The sequence below is a fragment of the Miscanthus floridulus genome, chromosome 9 (genome assembly GCF_019320115.1).
Source record: "Miscanthus floridulus cultivar M001 chromosome 9, ASM1932011v1, whole genome shotgun sequence".
Lineage (NCBI taxonomy): Eukaryota > Viridiplantae > Streptophyta > Magnoliopsida > Poales > Poaceae > Miscanthus > Miscanthus floridulus.
This window is the reverse complement of record NC_089588.1, coordinates 77,861,108-77,884,783: the sequence shown is the minus strand read 5'-3', so window position 1 is coordinate 77,884,783 and position 23,676 is coordinate 77,861,108. Positions and strand designations below refer to the sequence as shown.

Sequence of the window (23,676 nt, the reverse complement as noted above, 5' to 3'; positions counted from 1 at the left end):
GAAATGGCCCACGATGATGCGTCCGCAGGATTACACCTTAGCGCATGTATAACGACTTTAATATGTAAATGTAATGAATTAACGATGACAAGAACGACTAAGTGAATGTATATATATGTATATTATCTCATGTGTAATGCCAGCATACTTTTTAAGTTTAATCTGTGAAATCTGGATGTGATTTGAATTTGAATTTATATGCCTGCTGTATTTTTTTTTAATTCAGGAAATAATTTACCGAGGCCGGCAAATAATAAAGCCCGCCACGGCTAATGAACATAACCGCGGCGGACGGCTTTGCCCGCCGCGGGAAACCGAAAACGCCCGCCTCCAGTAAAGTTTGTGTAGTAGTGGTTGTTCCAAATGTTTCATCTGTTTTTCAAACTATGTTACAAGTGAGTTTATCTGGATGTTGTATATGTTTCACACATACGTTGTAAGTGTTTTATCTGGACGTTGCATATGTTTTTCAATGGCTTGTCAAGTGTTTTTGCAAGTGTTTCAAACGCATGTTTCAAGTGTTTCATCTGTCTTCACACGTATGTTACAAATGTTTCATCAGGATGTTACAAAAACAAACAAGGTGTTGATGTCGGGGACCCACCCGCCGCAGCAAGCGTCCAAGCGGGGAAATAGAGGGGGCGTGAGCGGTCTCCATGTGGGGTCAGGAGGCGCGCGGGCTGTTCGGACAGCGCGGGCCCCCATGTTGGGCATGCAAAACAAAGTGCAGATGGGCGTCTGGACGCGCGCATCTATCCAGACGTTCGGGCGCTAGCACTGCCGAGATTGTAGCGACTAACTAGGTATGGGCTGGGTATGTGCTGCGGATGGGTAGGTACAGATCCTCATGAGACATAGGTGAAAAGTTATTAATAAAAATTGTTAATTTTCTAAGATTCACACAAAAAATAGATTTTTGATGGAGCTTGATATACATTATGCAATGTTTTCATTCAGATTTCATATATGCATTTATTACATCGTATATTTAATATATATCTTCACACACCGAAACAGGACACTTACAAATATGCAATGATACATTTCTCACACCGTACGTACTATTTGAGCATGCATCCATGCATTTTAACATCATGTTCCAGCTTTATTTCACACATATATAGGTATCTCGAGCACAAGTATATATATCATCAGTTAGGCCCTTGGGAGTAGTTGAATTTGATATCCCTGTGGGAACATGATGACTGCCTTGCGGGATACTTCCCCTCCTTTGATTTTCGTCCATCTGCAAATACTCAAAATAATTCAGAAGCATGTCAAAGCGCTGCCAGCCTACGAATGTATAAATAGCAGTTTTGTCATGTGCCAGTAACTACCTGTACTTTGTCACCAAAACATGGAGGAAAAGTGCCATGAAAAGCTTGCTAAACTCTGACGCAGGACAAGCCCTTATGCCTAACCCAAATGGCACAAAATTCTTCTGTGCATTTCGCTTTGACTCATCCTGCATTTCTGGGATCGTCAGTATTCTCATAATGGCGATAGAAATGGGTAGCAATAATTGGGTTTTAATTTGTCACTGACCAGCCACCTCCATGGATTAAAGTCGAGTGGATCTTCAAAGAATTCTGGGTTTAGATGCACTGCCAAGGGACTCATCATAACCATCCACCCGGCTGGAATTGTATACCCTGGGTTTTCATGCATGTGTAAGTTCTTATATACTCATGCAAAAATAATTATATACACTGCATAGCTTTGGATGCTTCATTGCCCTAACATGGCAGCTAGGTTCCTAAACATTAAACTAGAGTTTGTATCTAATTTCACTACCACAGAAGTCTTCGTCATGTCGGTTCCATAACCCACACGTTAGTGTTGGTTTGGATTCAGACAATGGCAGTGATACTCAAGGATACTCCTTGTCCTTGGTGACAAAAAACCAGCAGCAGTTCCATTGTCATTGTTGGTCACCAAGGATAATCACATTTGTTTGTTTGTTAGTTCTTGTCTGCACAAACACTGGCAGTTCCATTGTCATTGTTTTGTTTCTAAACTAGAACCAACACTGCAAAATCCTTGCTCTATCTAGAGTTACAGGTCATTGTTATGATCAGACAATAATTATAAAGAAGATCAATGTTGGTTCCAAACAGACAGATACATTAGTGTAGGTTCTAGTTAAGACATGGAATTATTACATTAATGAGTGTCAGTTTCTAAGAAAGTGGAATTAATAGGGCGCTATAAATGGTTTATTTTGTGATAATTCGGTCACTTCTTTGTATCATATACACTCCTAAAAACACTACCTAAACAATAATGAAAAATTCCGACAATTTTTTCCGTACAATTGTATAAGTATACCATTCACTTGCACGTCTGTTAAAGTTTTCCTGAAAATCCCTGGTGTGACATTACTCATTCTCGTAAGCTCATTTATAACCTTCATGCAAAACAAGAACAAGCTCTCTTAAGTTAGAGAAGAAGATCCAAACAGGCTAACCCAGCCCATGAAGAAATGGAAGCAAAAATAAGGATCGAAATCACCATATTAGTGAAGGTCAATGACTTGTACTCCTCCCATGTGAAACCAGAACTTGAGTCCTTTCTGTTCCTCAATATTGTGTCACGCTCCTCCTGAAGCAAAATGATTTTGCATTATTCCACATCGGCTATATGTACTGGATGTAAAATGTTAATCATCTCTGAGTTTAACCTTCCTTCTCAACAAAGAGTATCTATCCCTATCCATATTTATTTCTAGAGTGAAACTGTGCACACGTGGTTATGCGGAATATATAACCTAGTAATTTAGCGATACCTTGAGAGCACCCAGAACTGTTGGGTTATCACTGAGGAACTTGAACGCTAGTGTGAGATTGGGTGACAATGTCACAAAGCTTGTAAACAAGAGAGCAGACAGTGCATCCGTAGCAAATTTCTCATCTATTGTTGGCTTTTCACTCTGTATTTCTTCAACCATCATGTTGAGAACATCTCCATGCTTTTCCTCAGTCGTGCTTATCCTCTTTCTCAATAGATTTGACATTAAGTTTAGCATATTGTTCTTTCCCTGCTCACAAAATATAATACAATCATGGGGCTTATTAATAACTAAAAACCCTGAAAGTCAACATGCTCAAATGCTTATATTGTTACAGTTGAGTAGCTGAATTGCATATATGTTCAATATGAAGAAAATATTTTGTAATATTATTACTTAATCTGTGTGGGAAACATAAAAATTATTACAAACCTGCATGCACTGGTAAAACGTTGTCCCAGGGAAATATATGGGGAAAGATATCAATCCTTCTAGGAAAGAACTGTAGTTCTTTCTCAATTCTCTTGACTTTGAGGGATGGAGGCCAAGCATCTTCTTAGCCACAAGCACAAAGATTACCTGCAAAAAAAGTCATGTCAAATTAATCGGCTTATAGAGGATATAACATCATGCAACAGTCATTCATAGAGGATTATTTTTACATTTACATTATTTGGTGCTACAATTGAGGTTGGATTATAGTATGATTTTTTTTAACTACGTATACCCCGCATCATTATATATTTAATTTCTCGCTTGGTTTCACAATCTATGTCACAGCTTTCGAGTATGAAAATGTATGTCCATGTGTGGCGATTGATTATTTTCCTGAAAGAAACTTCAAATGCAAAGTCTGGGTTTCAGAGGAGCGTTGTCAATCCGTTTATTAAAGCATTAAACATAGATTTGTCAGTTATGAGGGTTGGAACGTTCATGTCATTTTAGGTTAACCTTTTGCATGAGTCTGTGCACAATGATGGACACGGAGATACATTGCAAAATGGAGGGACTACTCCTCTGTCCTCAATTAAATAAAATTTTAAAGTTATTTTAAGTCAAACTATTTTAAATTTAACCAAATTCGTAAAAAAGAGCACCAATGCTTATAATGTCATAAAATAATATCAGCAGATGTTTTTTATATTTATAATATTATGAAATATATTTTTTATAATGTACTTACATAGTGTCACAGATGTTATCTTTCGTTTTTGTAATAAAGTTGGTCAAACTTATGATAGTTTGACTTATTAGCGTCATTCTGTGAAATGATTTATTTAAGGATAGAGAGGTAGTACTTACTTTTGGTGCCCTTTATCTTATTTAATCAATTGTCAAACTTAATTGGAAAATGTAAAAGATTATTAGCCATAATTGCACTTGCATCAGGCGTGCTATCAGGCACATCAATGCTAGGTTTAGTTGCCCATTCAGCAAAAGTGTCTCTAATGTCCTTTTCCAGTTCTGGAATGAGGTCTTGCTTCAGATATTCAAGACCGAATAATCTAGACATGCAGTTCCGAACGAACTTCTGAGAGGTGCCATTAAACTCATCGATGGTCTTCTCACCAATTACGATATTCGCTGTCTCAGGGTACCACCTCCGAAACAACTTCCCTTCTTGCTGAAATATGAACCGGTTCACCTCTGGATCAGCACAAACAACCATAGGTTGTCCCACTAAATTTGTCTTAAAAATGGGACCGTACCTAAGAGCAATAATAATAAGAAAAGGTTATTGATCGATTTTAAAAATCACTAGACATTATTGGAATCGTTACTTCAACAAAGCATGAAAGTACACGTGAATATAATTTGAATATATTTAGTGTCAATATGTGTATATTAGTGTGTATATCTCAGAGAAACATTTCTATAATACACTATGATCAAGAGGCCTGGAAAAATACAAGACCTCAAAGAGCATGAAAAGAATGACCGTCATGGGGAGAGTGAGGTACGAATAGACGAATCCACTATGTTAGAGGCCGCCATCAACGACGGGTCATTTCCCTCATCACAAACAACGTGAGAAATTTACATCTGAGTGTTTGTGTCCGTGATGTGATTTCCCCATATCTTTAATGGCACGATTTTCTCCATCTCTGATTTTCCCTCATCACAAAGTGTCTTTATATATTTGTCTCTAAATGATGACCATCAGTGACGTTTATATAATTTTACATCAGTGATGTGTTTGTCTCTGATGTAAGTGTCTTCTTTATGCTGTTTTGCCATGAACTAAGGGCTGAAAAGGCAGCAGCAATGTAAGAGCTTAGCACTCTCTAGTTCATTGCATTGTCTGATGTGAAATTATCCGTACTTTATTCCTATGTATTCTGATACGTAACAAATGGTAAGGAACTTTTGGCCATATTCTCTCTGCTCATATATATTGCACCATCCCATGTTCTTACAAGCCTATGTTCTGTTTTATGAAGGACCATGAATTAATCTTTATTTTTTTAACTTCTGTATATAAGGTTCACTTCAAAACAGCAGACACTTATTGGGTTGATAACTTAAAATTATTATTCAGTTGATAAAAGTGCATACAGAAGGGCCTGGTGCCAATGATAACAAAATTAGAGAGCATTAAAAGTACGGATCTATAAACTCACCTCTGCATTCTTTGTTTGTAGAAATTTGGAATGTCCAAGGAGGCACTCATCTTGAAGAACTCCATGGTCTCACCAATGATAGGTAAGCCCATGGAACCAAGTGTACTAACCATCCCATCATCAGCGTAACAGCACATAGAGCTGCATATGGAACTATTAGTGAAATCTCCATTCTCTCCTGCTGATAGAACTGATTTCCTCTAAAGTAGAAAACCTTAGCTCTGCACATGGGAGTCATGGCCTTTACCATCTTATATAGGAAAGATATGGTGTGTGCACGCCAGTTGTTCGGCCCTCAATTAATTTTGCTTCTAGAAAACATTAGCTCTATCCAGACTGGATCTTCGATATATTGTAATATCCAAACTTAAGCTAGCGGGGTTTCTTGTGGCGGGCCCTGCTCACTGGGTTTTAAGTCATTGACTTAAGGCAATGAGATTGTTCTTTTAGTGTTAGGCATCAGTGTGGCATATTCAATCTCGTTGACAACTATGTACACAATTTGTTATTTTTGTGTACAAAATTTTGGTAACTAGGGTCTTCTATGATACTTGTACCTGCTAGGAGGTAGGACCTCAAAAAAATCTCAACCCGGTTTCTTTTAGAATACATAAACCAATTAGTTAATTTAAATAATCAAGGAAAAATAAAATCCCTGTGCATATAGGTGTCCCATGGTAATGAAATCAGTTTATGTTCCATGTATGTGATTATGTGAATGATCAATAGTCTGTCTATCCTCAAAATGATGCAAAAATCCTCACTTTTTGAGAAGTCAAATGATTTAAAGTTTGACTATGTCACACCCGGTTTTAAAAACAAAACCAAATTCGTCATATGTGTGCGCATGAAGTCCACACATACAACAATAGAATAGAGGATATCAAAATCAATGTTATATAGCAGAAACATACTTATAATTAGCACTTACATCAGAGTATAGCGGAACGGTTACTAATATTTTCTTTGGGCTCCAACATCACAAGGGACGGCTGACTGGGGGTACATACGCCAAGCACTTCTATCCGTCTTCTGGAAACTCCTTCGTAACTCAATCAATCTTCAGAGCAACTTTCTAAAGTCTGGGGTGTGGAAATAGCAAGTGTGAGCACATGTCGTACTCAGCAAACATAACATGGGCTAATGAAGGCTCAAAAGGCTAACACTGTTGAACTGCGTAAGCACTTTACGAGGTATCGAGAAGCGCGCAAGCTTCCCCTAGTCCTCGTTGGAGCCCCTCGTAAGGAATCCCTCGCAAGGGCCAAGCTCTGGGTCGGGTAACTCCGTGGATAGCCCTGGGCCTTCCCTATGCGCTAGTGGGTCTTCGGTGTGCCTTCCGGCAAGCCTCTCCAGACCGCTCATCGCCGTCTTCACTATCAAGCTTCCGGCCGAACTGCCGCGGGCCTTGTTCCCTCCAGTACAAGGTGGCGGCCACACCACAAATGTGGTTGGTGTGATCTCACAAGATTACAAGCCCCTCTGATTTACAACAATGGTGTGCGCAAGTACCGACTGGTAAGAGGTATGCAAACCTCACTAAACACTAGGCCTAGACCTAGAGCAAGCGCATCAGCGGTGGTCTAACTAACCTAAGCACTTTTGCAAAGCACTATGCAAATGGAGATCACTAAAATGGTGTATCAACACTAGGGATGAAAACGGTATGGATATTTTCCGACCGTATTCGATACCGAATCCGTTTAGAGGGGTTGAGATATGTCTGTATTCGAGTTTGGATATCCAACATCCGATACCATATCCATATCCGAATACTCAAATCGCATATTTATGATGTCGATATCTAATCGTATCCTATCTGACATAGTTGACACTATCCGTATTCGAATTCGAATCCGGACAGAAATATGAAAACAAATGTAATATCGGTGATATCCGTCCGTATCTAATCCGTTTTCATCCCTAATCAACACCCTTGATATGTTTATTCAACTCTCCTCATCTCAAATGGCCGATTGGGGGTCTATTTATAAGCCCCACCGAGAAAGTAGCCGTTGGGGGCGAAACCTAGCTTTCTGCTACTGACCGGACGTTGCTGTCATCCTGACCAGATGCATCTGGTCGTCCCGACCGTTAGAGCGCACACGTTAATCGGACTCTGGACCGAGTCCGGTCTCACTCGATCGGACATGTCCGGTCACGCTAGTGCCGCTCTGGAACCTCTTTGGACTCGATCATATGCTTTACTTTGTGCGTCCTATCGTCTAGTGACGCTGTGTCCGGGGTCATGCTGAAAACATTGTCATGATGAAGAACAGTGTCATAAGTGTGTCCGGTCACTGCTTCACTCAGCATCCGGTCATAGTTGCTGACGCCTGCTATTTCCAAGCAACTAATCGGACGCGTTCGGTCCCTATAATGGCCGCGTTCGGTCACCTCTGCCGAGCTCGTTTCTTCGCGATCTTGCGTCTGGCTTGGTTCCCATATTTGTACTTGGACTATGCTTGATATCTTGGGTCTTCTCTTATGCTTCTAGGGTCTTGCTTATGGTGTTGATCGTGGGATCATCATGTCGCCTTGGTCCAAGTCACGTCTTGCACCCTATTGAACTACAAAACAATTACTTGCAAATTCATTAGTCCAATTTGGTCATGTTGGTCATCAAACACCAAAATCCAAAGTAAATGGGCCTAGGGTCAATTTTATTACAATCTCCCCCTTTTTGGTGATTGATGACAACACGTCCAAAACAAGCAAATAATAAAAATTTTGGAATTTAAAAACTATCTACTTGCTAGGATGCAATTCAAAGGGCAAGGCTATATGATGCTTAAAGATACCACATGTAAACATCTTTGGAAACTTATCTTGCCCTTGCAAATGTCCCCATATGGCATTATGGATTTAAGCCTCCCCCTAACTCTATAATCCACTATACTCCCTTTCTCAGACCATTACCACTTGTAATTTTTTATGATCGGGCTTGCTTTTGGTCCTACAAATTCTCCCCCTTTGGAATCAAACACCAAAAAGGAAGACATTAGTAGCACAAGGGAGGGTCAAACTTTATGATCTTTTGTATGTGGAGTGGAATAGGTTACAAAATTTGACTCTCACATTACATAGACTAAGCTCCCCCTAAATAGATGCATACATATGATGGAGAATGTAGTTTATGCATAATTGGCAAACTAATGCTTAAGGGAGTTTAATCTATATAATGCATGGAGAAAGCATATAAATACCAAAGTGAAATCAACATGATGATATTGGTTTAGAAATACCATATGTGGAAACCAATTTGAATAATACCACTTGCAATAGGTGGTGGATATTTGAAATATGATGCTTAACTCTAGGGACTCCATTTTCCTTGTAATGAGACTACTACACACATGATAAGCTTGAAAAGGTGTTAGTCTCAAAGCATCCAACTTGTAGATTAACCTCTCCCTAATTTTGTGCACACAAGTATGGAATACTTGTAGGAGACATGCACATTGATTTGGAATAAAAAATACCACTTGAAAGATGACATCACATGAATGTGAGAATCATTTTTGAAAGTGATATTCGGGAGAAATTATCTACAATTTAGACTTTGGCACATATTAGATGAACAATTGTAAAACAAGCTATGAGCCGTGTTCCTAAACAATTTAAACCATGTAGGTTTGCTCCAAGGGTTAAGAGTGAAACCGAGCAAGCATACCATAAGATATACCTAGTGTATCAAGACAAAAGATTAAACATGCAAATGCAAACCTAGGCATAAAAAGGAACTAGATGCTAATTGAAATTGCAAGAAATTAAATCTAGTTACATAACATGGGAAGGGGAATTTGGGTCTATAGTATTCACTAACCCACTTGGCAATTACCTTGTCCATAATGATACACCCCATGAAATGCACCCATACTTTGTCAAGTCTCCAAATTCCCCGAAGTCCATCGGACTTCTCACTTCCCTTTCGGGATCCAAACCTTCTTGGTGCTCTTCATATTGGAAATGATCTCCTTTGGCACCCAAATGCGTTTGGCCCCATTGTTGGCTTGCTTGTTCACCTTGATGGCCACCACCTTGTCATTTTTCTTCTTCTTCAAGAGATAAGGTGTGGAGGCCTTTTTGTCCACCTTGTAGGTGTAGGTGTTGGAGAGCTTGCGTGTTTCCTTTTTGTTTTTCTCTTTCTTCTTAGCTCCTCTCCCATTCTTCACCTTGCACTCATATGACTTATGGACTTCCTTGTGGCATACATAGCAAACCATGGCTTGTCCTTCATCAAGCTTCTTCACTCCCTTGACGGTGTTATCTTGATGAAGTTGGGCTTGCTCTATTTCACCTTTTACTTGAGTCAAGTCCTTGGTAAGGCAAGCCACTTCTTGCTTGAGTTGCTCATTCCCCATTGTGACCTCTTGTGTGCAGGTATCTACAACTTTCTCAACACAAATTTGGTTGCACAAGGGTGAGTCTAAACATAAATCATTGCAAGAAGTAGAGGCATCCTTTTTAGGCATATCAAAAATTGAAATTTTCTTTTTAGATGCCCCGCTAGGGTAGTATCGACGGCTTCAAACTTAGCAACTTTATTAGTTAGCTCATCACAATGTTTGCACATGGTTTCTATTTTAGCAAGCAAACTTTTATAGGCATCTTGTGAGCTAGCTAACTTTTCTTTTAATTTTTTATTTTTCTTTACAAGTTGCTCATCATTGATTGTGCATGCATTTGTTGTTGCAATAGCCTCAAGTTGCTCAATTTTAGTAGATAGTTCAATATTGAGATTAGCAAATGTCTCATATTGTTTGAGCATGGTTTTATATGCTTCTTGTGAACTATCTAGCTTTTCTTGCAACATTTTTAACTTCTTTTGTTGACTAGTGCAACTTTTAGCATATTTAAGATTTTCTTGCACAAGTTGCTCAAAAGAAGGTAGCTCATCATCACTATCACTATTATTGTCACTATCACTAGGGATAGACTTTTTGTTACCTCTTGCCAGAAGGCACACTCGTGAAGTGCTTGATGATGAGTGCTTGTTCCCTCGCCTCTTGTGATGGTCTTCTTCTTCACTTGAAGAATCATACCATGACCTTATTGATGTGAGGGCTTTGTCCTTGCATGTCTTGGGCATGGGCTTGTTTGGACAAACTTCCACAAAGTGCCCCAACTCACCGCATCCATAGCATCCTTTCTTCCTTTGCTCATTTCTCTGATTGGTGAAAATGAAATCTTGAATTTGGATGGGCACACCCTTGACATTGAGCCTTTGGATCATCCTCTCCACCTTATTGATAAGTTTGATTGATTCTTCATCAAGGTCGGAGGTGGAGGAGGAAGATTGATCATCATCACTTGATTCTTCATCATCTTCATACTCATCTTCTTCTTCTTCACTTGAGGAGCTTGAGCTTGAACTTGTCTCAACTTGCTTGCCCTTCATCTTATTTTTCTCACTACATGTGAGAGATTTGCCTTTGCTTGATGACGAGGCTTCTTCTTGACCCATCTTCCGTGACATTTCAAATGCCACTATCTTACCAATGACTATGGCCGGGGTCATGGTGCTCAAGTCCTCCATGTTGTGAATGATGGTGATGATGCTTGTATATTTCTTTTGTGGTAGCATGGAGATTATCTTCCTCACGATGTCCACATCATCTAGCTTCGTTAATCCTATTGAATGGAGGTCATTGATAATTAGATTCAAACGAGAATACATATCATGAACAAGCTCATCATCATTCATTTTAAAGGAATCATAATTTTGTTTAGCTAGACAATGTTTTTGCTCACGGACATTAGTTGCGCTGTCATGGAGCTCTTGGAGTTTTAACCAAATTTCATGTGCCGTATTTAAAGTGAACACTTGGTTAAACACATCCATGCTAAAAGATTCAAACAAGCAATTTTTAGCTCTAGCATTGAAATAAATTTCTTTTCTTCACTCTTTGTGGGTTTATCAGGATTCTTAATGGGTTTCATCCCATCACGAGTGACTCTCCAAACACCCAAATCTACCGCCTCAAGGTGACAAGCCATTCTAGCTTTATAGTAGGGGAAGTTTGTGCTGTCAAAGTGCAGAGGCCTAGAGGTATTCATCCCAACCACTCTAAATAGCGTCGGCTCAACGGCGCTGAAGCCAAAGGTCCAAATTGAGCCAACCTGGCTTTGATACCACTTGTAAGGGACTGAGACGCCTAAGAGGGGGGAGTGAATTAGGCAACTTAAAACTCTAACTCTAAACTATGGCCTCTTTTTCTACCTAGTCAAAACCTATGTAAGAAAGTAATCTAAATGTGCAACTACAGTTTTGCTAGTGTGTTGCTATCTCTACCGCAAAAAGGAGTTATGCAACCTAGGTTCCAAACCTATCAACTAGCCTATCACTAAGCTAGGAAAGTAAAGCACAAACCAAGATTGCAATGTAAATGCGAAAGCTAAAGAGTAAGGTAGAGATATGCAAACTCCAATTGACGACTCTAATATTTTTACCAAGGTATCAAGAAGCGCATAGGCTTCCCCCTAGTCCTCGTTGGAGCCCCTCGCCAGGAATCCCTCGCAAGGGCCAAGCTCCCAGTCGGGTAACTCTGTGGATAGCCCCGGGCCTTCCCCATGCACAAGTGGGTCTCCGTTATACCTTCTGGCAAGCCTCTTCCAGACCACTCCCCACCGTCTTCACTATCAAGCATTCGACCGAAATGCCGCGGGCCTTGTTCCCTCCGGTACATGGTGGTGGCCACACCACAAACATGGTTGGTGTGGTCTCGCAAGACTACAAGCCCCTATGATGTACAACAATGGTGCACACAAGCACCGAGTGGTAAGAGGTATGCAAACCTCACTAAACACTAGTCCTAAACCTAGAGCAAGCGCATAAGCGGTGGTCTAACTAACCTAAGCACTTTGCAAAGCACCTACACTAATCATCGAATGTATCACTAAGCACTATGCAAATTGAGATCACTAAAATGGTGTATCAACACCCATGATATGTTTCCTCAACTTTCCTCATCTCAAATGGCCGGTTGGGGGTCTATTTATAAGCCCCACCAAGAAAGTAGCCATTGGGGGCGAAACCCAGCTTTCTGCTATTGACCGGACGCTGCTGTCGCCCTGATCGGACGCATCCGGTCGTCCCGACCGTTATAGCACACGCGTTGATCGGACTCTAGGCCGAGTCTGGTCTCACTTGATCGGACACATCCGGTCATGCTGGTGCCACCCTAGAACCTCTTTAGACTCGATCGGGCACTGTAGTTTGTGCGTTCGGTTGTCTAGTGCTGTTGCGTCCAGTCACACGGAAAACATTGCCGTGATGGAGAACAGTGTCATCGGTGCGTTCGGTCACTACTTCGCTCAGCGTTCGGTCACAGCTGCTGACACTTGTTGTTGCTGAGCAACTGATCGGACGCGTCTGGTCCCTATAATGGCCGCGTCCGGTCACCTCTGCCGAGCTCGTTTCTTCGTGATCTTGCTTCCAGCTTGGTTCCCATCGTCGTGCTTGGACTGTGCTTGATATCTTGGGTCTTCTCTTGTGCTTCTAGGGTCTTGCTTATGGTGTTGATCGTGGGATCATCATGTCGCCTTCGTCCAAGTCACGTCTTGCACCCTATTGAACTACAAAACAATTACTTGCAAATTCATTAGTCTAATTTGGTCGTGTTGGTCATCAAACACCAAAATCCAAAGTAAATGGGCCTAGGGTCCATTTTTCTTATAGGGTCCTACCGATCGATAGAACAAGTTGGGGGTTATCGAGACGGAGCTTTAGTGGCTTGATCAGCACGGCCTCGATGAGTTGTGGGTCTTCCATACCTTCTTCCAATGTCCGGTCACCCCATTAGCATAGAGAAGTGGCTGATCTAGGAATACTCCGGCCCAATGGATCCCGACCGCGCATCTCCAGAGGGGCTGCCAAATGATGAAGTTGGGAGTTGTCTCGATCGGGTGCTGCAGTTGAGGGATAAAGACTCCCACAAAGGGACGCCCGGTCCCCTTCATGCCACGAAGCTATCCAATTTAGTATGCCCCCTTTTTGTGACATTTTCCTTCTTGTTTTGATGTTTTGATTGATTCTGAGTTGCCTATTTTGAAGGGACTCACGGGCTATAAATCCCGGCCGCATATTCCAAGAGGGCCAGAAAGCGCGGCTCGGCAAGCTACCCAGAGGGGGGCGGCGCTTGCCAAGAAGAAGAAAAAAGCTAAAAAGGACCAGAGGAGGTTCGATAAGAAGAAGGAGATCAACCAATGGGTCCGGGAGGGCAATAGCCAGAGTAACATGGAGGCAGATCTCGAGTCCGAGGAGCCCATGGAGATGGGTGGCAACACAAGTGCCTCAGAGGACGAAGGAGTTAGGGGCGCTGTTGTGACCTCGGTGGAGCACCGTGAGCCCGCAGCTGCATCCATTGGCGGTGGGCATGTTGTGGAGACATGCGGTGATGTTCCTGAGTTGAGGAAGCACGCTGCGAGCGAAGACACTACCCTCAAACAAGAGGCGATGCAGGCGCCGTCGCCGCGCCCTTTGGAGGCATCTTCGGCTTTGTGCCCCCCTGCTCTGAGTGTGGCAGAGCACACCAGTTAGTTAGGGGGGACGTGATCATTCCCCTACATCTTTAGGGTCGATGTGTGTGTGTGACCCCCAATGGGGGGATGCCCTGCCAGTTGCTCTGGTGGTTTCGCCATGAGCTGGTGGTCGCGGCCATTCGTGGGCCGATCGGGGACCGGCTGGGTCAGCCCCTCCCTTGGCCAATGCGAGGGGCACGGGTCGCGACCCATGAGTGATCCTCGTCTAGTTGGCTCATCGTCAGCCGGTCGGGGCTTCAGGGCTCTACTGCTTTCGTCTAGGTATGCATTCATGCTTCTTTTTGTTCTCATAGTTGAGTTTTTGAGTGTGACTAACCTATGCTTGTTTGATAGTGGCTAAAGCTGGCGAGACTGGGAATCTCCCCACCTCCCATGTGAGAAGAGTGGAGACCTAGCCTATAGTGGGTCGCGACGAGTAGTGGGGGAAGTAGGTTGGTGGTGGCACGACCTTCCCTATTGGGGGTTGTGTCTTCCTGGTTGGTCGCAAGAATGGTGGTAGCGGCGGTGGCTGTGATGGCGGCAATCCCCGTGGTGATGACGGAGGTTGGGTCGGTGGTGACTCTTGTGGTCCCTCCCCTAACAATTGTGGAGGAGGAGAGGATGGAAACTGGGCTCCTTGCCTCGCCTAGCGGAGGAGCACATGCTTTGCTCGCCTGGTCAGAGCTGGAGGGGTTGAGAGGAACCGCGGCTAGGCCGAAGGTACTATATCCACTGGCGAGCCATGGAGTCCTAGCGGTGGACATCCTCTTCTCCACCAAGGAAGACACCAGGGTGGAGCCGCCGGTCTTGCCGCCGTCCCAAGAGCTGGTGATGATCCGGTCATCGCATGGTACTGTGATGGATGGATCTTCTAGCGGGTTAGGGGTGACCCACGAGCTGGTGTGGCCTTGCCCCGGTGAGCCGAGAAAGGCCTGGTTCATCCTTCGTGATGAGGAGGAGGTGAAGCTCTAGCACCTGCTCGGGGAGAGAGGACTATCGATGGAGTTCGATCTTGCCCTTACCAAGGCGAGGCTTAAGGAGGCCTTGGAGAGGGTTGAGCTTGTCCATCAGGCCATGATAGTCAACCTACCACATGTTGTAGAGGTAAGTTCTCTATGTTTTTGGTGTTGTCCTTGACTCCTTGACCTTTCAATGGTTGTCTCAGCATGCTTGCTTCTTATCTCATAGGATCTAGAGATGATGTCGATCCATAAGTCCCAATTTCTTTGGGAGGAGCAAGATCGGATGGAGCAGGAAGCAACAGCATCACGACAGGTTGACGAGCTCAGGTACTAGCTGGAGTCCGCCCACCATGAGTCCCAAGACTGGGTGGTCGAGGCGACAAGATCATGGGTGGCAGAGCTACGTGCGGTCGAGCGGGTGACTGCTGCCGAGGGGGAACTTGACGCGGTGAAGGTCTCCTTGGCAGAGACCGAGGCGGTGCTTCAGAAGTCCTTGGAGGCTCTGGAGGCAGAGTGAAAGGCCCGGTTGGACACCGAACAAGAAGTGCTTGCGCTCCAGGGGCAGATTCTTAGGGTAGAGGAGTCAAACTTGTAACAGAACCGACCAATTATACGAGATTAAGTAAGAAAATCTTCCGCCAAAGCAGATAATTTAGCAAACTTAAGCCCGTATAACCTGGTAGTCCGTGAAACCACGAATGTTTTCAAACCAATCGACATACAAACCAAGATCGTACAAGTTTAGCAAGTACCGTCACACGTTACATAAAGTTCACAACGACAGTAGATACATCAGAGTTTAGAACATAAAGTTATTACAAACCAAGTTCAACTGAAATAGCGGAAGTAAATAGTTTTAAAGCCACACACACTTTTAGTTCAGATACAGTGCCAGTAGGTAGTCGTCTCCAACAAAAGCATCAGATGAGAAATACGGAGTGACCATTGCCCTTGGTCCTAGTTGTCACCCATCGCCGGGTATAGGCAGTTAATGCAATAGCCGTAGTACATTTGACCATCTGCAACAACAATGGGAACAACGCCCTGAGTACGAGAAGGTACTCAGCTAGACTTACCCGTCTTAAACCAAAATAAAGCGACACCAAGGATTATGCAAGGCTTTCTTTAGTGGGCTAGCTGACTTGTTTGCGAAAAGCATAAGCTATCATGAAGACATCATTTTAAATACTTTGCATCATCTTTATTATAACCTATTCGTCTAGGTAAGCACCTGTACTATAGCAATCACTTGATCAACCAATAACATCTAGTTACCAATTTAGATTTAGCATAGCTCATATCCTCCAGATAACCATTAGTGTCTCCTCATCATTACTACGATGCCATAGCTCGAGTCAAGTGTTCACTATCCAGTGAACGATGGCGATTCGAATCGATTCCTCACCAGCTGGTGATTTATTCCTCACACAAACCATGCTTCCCCTGCCAGGGTAGCTCAGATCACCAATGACACTTTCCAGGTAGCCACAGGATAATCTGGAGCCACACTACCCAGGGACCGCCCGACTGCCAGGAATCAAGTCTCACCTGCCCTTGGGCTCACTCTTTGCGCCCCTGTCATACCCCCATCAGCACCAATACGCGCACTCATGTAGATCCCGGCCCGAATAGTGCCACTAGCTTCGCGGTCGAAAGGTACTTTATTCGGCCAGCTAAATGTGAGGCATGCATTCAACATGACACGAGGGACGAGCAATGATCGGTCCATAATCGACACAGACAGAAACTAACAGCACCCCAGAACCCTGTCTGGTTGCCTCCAACTTTTCCGTCTGGTCTCCAATTTTCTATCACATATGGTTAATTCCAGGATATCATTCTTTCCATAGCCAATTTCTTCTAGTAACCACCTATAATGTAGGTGATCGGGTATCACCGATCGCTACCGGTCTAAGCAAGGCTAAGCAGTTATTCAATCCTGACCTAACAGGGTAAAAGGTAATAAGGTAGGCAAGGATAGTAATAAATGCATCAACGGTTTCAATCAACTCCTACAACTTAATGCAACAATATATAAACTCATATATATAGAAAGAATTGCTTTCATAAAGTAGGAGACTTAGAATGCTCTGGGGCTTGCCTCGTTCGAACGAACTAGGTTGATGATCCATGCACTCGGGCAAGACCTCTCCTTGCTCCTCTTCCTCAGGCATCTCCTGTGCCTGGACTTCTTGTGGATCTGTCCCGGTCTGCTCTTCCTAAACTGCTACTAGCAACTCCTCCTACGATTCTGTATGATGTAGATGTATAAGTGCTAATGCATAGGTGCATCGGAGAGATGACATGAAATGATCAGGATGCATGAAATGTGGATGAGCATGTTTAACATCATTGGACATAGTCGTAGCAAAGTTCTTCTACAAGGTAGTCAACATCATCCAAGAACATGTACTACTATCTACTACGAAAACCACTGTACTAACATGCCAAATCACCATGGCAACTAAGATGCTTCAAAGATACACCAAAGTGAACATTATTACTAACTCGCATTAAGGAAGATATTTTTATTTTATTTTAAACTCAGGCTACAACAGCAACATACATTTTTGGTGTTCATAAAAATCTGAGAAAATTACAGTAGCCTAGTACTACTCTAACTAGACTACCATAAAATTTTCATGGCATTTAGATAAGTAAAATAGCCTACACAAAAATGACAAGGCATAATTGCTTAAAAAGGCATAAAATAGGAAACCTTAGTTAAAAGTGTCAAGCAATAGATTTCACATTTTTACTAGTATCATTCTAGCATAGTAATAGCACTCACCAATTTTTACCTTTACTGGATCTATAGAAAAATTATGAAAATTCACACAAGTATTAATCAATTATAAAAGGAAAATCTATAACTCAAAAACCATACATGCAATGACTCTCAAATTTTTACCAGAGCTTCTACTAAGCAAGACTAGCATACCCACAAAATTTCATAATTTTTGGACCATAGAAACTCAAGATATAATTCAAACAAGTTTGCATGCATTCAAAAACACCTTTCAAGTTCCTATTTAATTCATCCAAAATTTCTATACAATGTGCTCAAGACATATTTTTCTTAAATACTAGACCTAACTGTGAGTCTAACAAAAATTGAATCACACAATTTAGATCTACAAAACTGGAGATATAAATTTTGCAAAACAACATTCAAATCAGCATAAATGAGCTATCTTTTGGGATACACGGTCACTGTCAGCTGGGCCCCGCATGTCGGACGGGCCCGCGTGTCAGCGAAACAGAATAGGGGAGGCGGCTTCGACGGCGCGGAAGACGATGTAGCTCACCGGCGGTGGCTTCACCGGCGACGCGGAGGGTACCTCCATGCTCGCCATGACCTACCGCGTCAAATGACCTACTAACACTAAGCTCTAGCGGACTCCAGGGACGTCGGCCATGGCCCATGGCGGCTCGGCCATGGTGCACGGTGGTGCTCCAGCGAACCCCAGCGTTTGGTGGCCAGACAAGGCGCGCGTAAGCTTTCAGTGAACAAGACGGACCTTCCTACGCTACGGCTACTGGCTACGGTGAAGCGGTCGGGCGGGACCGCGTGAGATCACCGGCGGCGACCAAGGCGACCATGTCGTGGTGGTGCACGGTTCGGCAATGCCGCTCACCTAAAGCTTGGCTGGCTCCATGAGGGCGCTGATGAGGTCCGTGAGGCGATAGTGGAGCTACGGGTGGGATGGTGGTGGCTGTGGTGCCACGGCGAGCTCGAGCGAGCTCAGCGGAGCCGATGGCGTCGGCGGTGCGCTGCTGCGCTTCGGCTATGAATGGGGAAGGCAACGAAGGAGTGAATGAGGGCAGAGCGCGTGCGGAGGGCAGCAGGGCGCGCTCCACTTCAAGCCAGCTAGCGCACGGCGTGGTCAGGGCGAGCCGAGCGTGTGGCGAACACGCGGCGGCCGTCATCTGACCTCGGTCGGCCATGACCGGTCTGAAGCTCGCGTTTCAGATTACAACGGCATCGACTGACAGGCGAAGTTCAACGATGATTATCTCCTAAACCATGCGTTATAAGTGGAAGCAATGAACATGAAAGTTGTAGCCCTACCTTCCATCTTTAACTTCTATTCAAGGATCATAGTCTAATTCCCCATGAATCAGGAGTTACATCAAGCCAAAGTTGGCCCAAACAAACTAAAATTGCATTTAGGACTTAGAAAATTCTAAGTGTTGAGTCAGCACCACAAATCTGACTTGTGGGACCATTTAGAGCATGTTGTGCACATTTTCATGAGTTGGTCATAAAACAACTTTTGATCCTTACAAAATTTTCTACAACTTTGCTTTAGATTGTTCAGGCATGCATAGACTCTAAGTTGCACTTTTTAAACAGTCAAACCAAAGAGTCTAGGGGTCAAAACAAGTCAAACCACTATCTGAAAACTTGATTAGGCAAAAATGGTCAACATGAACATTGTTCCTAATGACTTTCTAAGCATAGCTAAGGTTTTTAAAAATATATTTAGCCATACCACACATTGGTCACACAAGAATCAAGCACTGAATGCACTGGAACGATGAAAAACAATTGAAATGTCACTTTCGTTTCCTAGTCATGTTTCACATGTTTCATGATCTTGTTGCATCGTACTAACTAGCTATGTTCCACTAAAGTGAGTTGCACATGTTGCACTTGGGTGTTGCACACTATTCATTTCATAAAAACAACACTTCATGAGATATAGAGTATGTTGCAATGTTTTGATAACATGTTTCGTGTGTTATAAGCTCATGAATGGATGAATGATGCTCATGTTCATGAAATGCAAGTGTAATTATGCAAGCCTAACACCAGGGGTGTTACAGCCCTCCCCCCTTATAAGAATCTCGTCCTGAGATTTTGAGTTATGAACCATTTGTTATAAAAATCCTTATAAGTGTTTTGAAGATATTCTCCTGTTTCCCATGTCGCATCACCATCATCGTGATGACTCCACTGTATCTTATATGTTCTCACCACTTTATTCTGAGTGACTCGGTCCTTAGTGTCCAAAACTCGAACCGGTTGCTCATGGTATTCCAAGTCTAATTTGAGCTGAATACTCTGAGGTTCTATTCTCTCTTCCGGAATACGCAATTACTTCTTCAACTGTGATACATGGAAGACGGGAAAGATCGAACCCATCGCTTCTGGTAACTATAACTTATAAGCCACGGGACCCTTCTTTTCTATGATCTTGTACGGTCCTACAAATCTAGGTGCAAGTTTTCTCTTTACTCCAAACCTTCGTACTTTCTTCATTGGAGTAACCTTCAGATAAACGTAGTCACCTACTTCAAACTCAAGAGGTCTCCTCTTATCGGCATAGCTCTTCTGGCGTGATTGTGCCGCTTTCATGTTTTGTTGGATAATATGGACCTTTTTCTCAGCCTCATCAACAAAATCAATTCCGTAAAACCTTCTCTCTCCAGGCTCGACCCAATTCAATGGTGTCCTACATTTCCTGCGATACAGTGCTTCAAATGGAGCCATCTTGATACTTTCTTGGTAACTGTTGTTGTAAGCGAACTCTGCCAAAGGTAACCATGATTCCCATGAACCCTTGGATGATAATACACAAGCTCTAAGCATATCTTCTAGAACAGCATTAACTCGCTCTGTCTGCCCATCTGTCTGTGGGTGGTACGCTATACTATGAATCAAGCTAGTACCCAATCCTTTATGAAGATGCTCTCAAAAATGAGTGATAAACTGTGACCCACGGTCAGACACGATAGTCTTTGGTATACCATGTAATTGGACAATCTCTGCAATGTACTTCTCAGCATACTGAGGTGGTCGAAATGTTGTTTTGACTGGTAGAAAATGAGCTGATTTGGTAAGGCGATCTACCATTACCCAAATCGAATCATTCCCCTTTGGTGTGGTAGGGAATCCGGTGACAAAATCTATACTTATATCATCCCATTTCCAATCTGGTATTGATAAAGGTTGCAACATTCCTGCGGGTCTCATGTGAAGAGCTTTCACTCTACAACACATGTCGCAACGAGCAACATAAGCTGCAATCTCCTTCTTCATTTTCGTCCACCAATAATGAGGTCTCAATTCTTGGTACATTTTGTTACTTCTAGGGTGGATAGACAACTTAGAGTGATGAGCTTCATCCATCAATTTGTGCTTGAGCTCTCGATCTTTCAGTACAACCAAACGGTCCTTAAACCATAACACTCCTTGTTCATCCACTCTAAAGTGCTTAATCAGTTCTTCCCTCATTTTCTCCTTGATATAGAATATTCCCTTATCTATTTTCTAACCCTCAATGATCTTGCTCTCCAAGGTACAGCTAACCTAGATATTATGCAACACAGCAGGATGTAACAAATTGAACCCATCCTCAAACAATGGTTGCACAGCAAGAGAATGTGACTTCATACTTAAGGCATCTGCTACTACATTTGCCTTTCCCGGATGATAGTGCACATTCAGATTATAATCCTTTATCAACTCTAACCATCTTCTTTGTCACATATTCAACTCAGACTGAGTAAATATGTACTTGAGACTCTTATGATCTGTAAAGATATTGCACACATTTCCAAGCAAGTAGTGTCTCCAAATCTTTAGAGCATGCACAACAGCCGCAAGCTCTAAATCATGTGTAGGATAGTTAACCTCATGCTTCTTCAACTGACGTGAGGCATAAGCAATAACTCTCCCATCTTGCATCAGGACACATCCTAAACCATTCTTTGATGCATCGCAAAATACATCAAATGGCTTCTCTATGTCTGGTTGCGCCAGAATAGGAGCAGTGGTTAGCAATTTCTGCAAGGTGCAGAAAGCTGCCTCACACTCCTCTATCCAAGCGAACTTATGGTCCTTTTGTAGCAAACTTGTCATCGGCTTGGCAATCTTTGAGAAGTTCGAGATAAAACGACGACAGTAACCGGCTAATCCAAGAAAACTTCGAACCTCATGAACTGTGCTTGGTGCCTTCCAGTCCATAACCTCTTGTATTTTACTAGGATCCACTGAGATTCCATTCTCAGATAACACATGACCAAGAAAAGGAACTGTCTTCAGCCAGTACTCACATTTACTAAACTTAGCATACAACTAGTGATCTCTGAGTCTAGTCAAGACAACCCTTAGGTGCTCGGCATGATCCTGTTCGTTCTCAGAGTATATCAGAATGTCATCAATGAACACAATCACGAATTGATCCAATTCCAGCATAAAGACCGAATTCATCAGATACATAAAGTATGCAGGAGCATTTGTCAAACCAAAGGACATGACAAGATACTCGTACAAACCATATCTGGTGGAGAACGCAGTTTTGGGTATATCTTGTGGTCTAATCTTGATCTGATGGTACCCTGATCTCAAATCTATCTTGGAGAGCACTTTGGCTTTTGACAATTGATCAAACAAGATATCAATCCGAGGTAAAGGATACTTGTTTTTAATTGTCACCGCATTCAGTGGCCGGTAGTCCACGCACATCCATAAGGAGTTATCCTTCTTCTTCTTCATGAACAGTGCGGGACATCCCCATTCCGATGAACTGGGATGAATCAAACCCTTAGCCAACAGATCATTGAGTTGCTTCTTCAACTCGGCTAATTCATTTGGAGGCATCCGATTAGGCCTTCTTGAGATCGGCGGTGTTCCAGGGATTAACTCAATGGCGAACTCAACATCTCTGTCCGGTGGAAGACCGGGTAACTCATCTGGAAACACGTCCGGAAACTCACACACTACTGGAATCTTGGCCAGAAGAGTAGTTTGGACTGCACAAGTTGTACTGGCAGATCTATTTTTTGGGGTAAGGTTACTTGAAATATACCTTCTCCAACAGGTTCTTTGAGAGAAATGCTTCTTCCCCCAACATCAATTACTACACCCATCTTAGTCATCCAGTTCATTCCTATAATCACATCTAGAACTAGCCCTGGCATAACTATCAAGTTAAGCTTATACTGCCTATTTGCTATACATAGGGTTACTCCCCGGATTATCTGATTAGTTAACAGATCAGCCCTAGCTGAACTGATCCGATAAGCACATTCCAATTCAACTATCTTTTGCTCATACTTTCTTGCAAATGCTTGACTTATGAATGAATGAGATGATCCAGAATCAAACAAAACGACTGCAGGATGATTGTTGATAGAAAACATACCGGCTGTCATGGGTTCTCCTTCCGGGATGTCATCAATGGTGGTGTGGTGCACACGAGCTTGGTACTGATTCTGTGGCTTCTTGGGATATGGGCAAAACTTCGCAAAGTGCCTAGATTGATTGCAGTTGTAACACGGTCCTCTTACCTGAGTAGTAGCTCTAGATGAATTGCCTTGTCCAGTCTTGGCTTGTGGCACCGCCATCTTGAATGGCTTCTGATTCCTCTGAGGTTGCTGGGCATTCTGATTCCTCCGTTGGGGTGGCCTGAACCTTGCACCAGGGGTAGGCGAACGATATGCAGAACGGTTTGCCATCGGGGCCCTTGGCTGGGACGAACCTGACTCAAAAGCTCTCTTGCGAGTCTTGGAAGTAGCATATACATTGTTGTTCTTCTCTTGCTTTAAGCAGTCACTAACAAAGTCATTGAAACTAGTTCTTGTGCTGGTACGCACGTGCTTCATCATCTTGGGATTTAGACCTCTCTTGAAACTAGCAATCTTTTTGGCATCGGTATTCACCATGTCAGAGGCATAGCGACTCAGATTGTTAAATGCATGTAGATACTGTGTCATAGACTTGGTGCCTTGAGTCAGTGCGAGAAACTCTCCAAACTTCATTTCTGTCAACCCAGGG

General features: G+C 42.9%; 1 pseudogene; it reads right to left on the bottom strand.

Moving 5' to 3' along the window:
- Positions 1–1,114: 1,114 nt before the first annotated feature.
- LOC136482206 (cytochrome P450 87A3-like) lies at positions 1,115–5,581 on the bottom strand (annotated as a pseudogene).
- Positions 5,582–23,676: the final 18,095 nt, after the last annotated feature.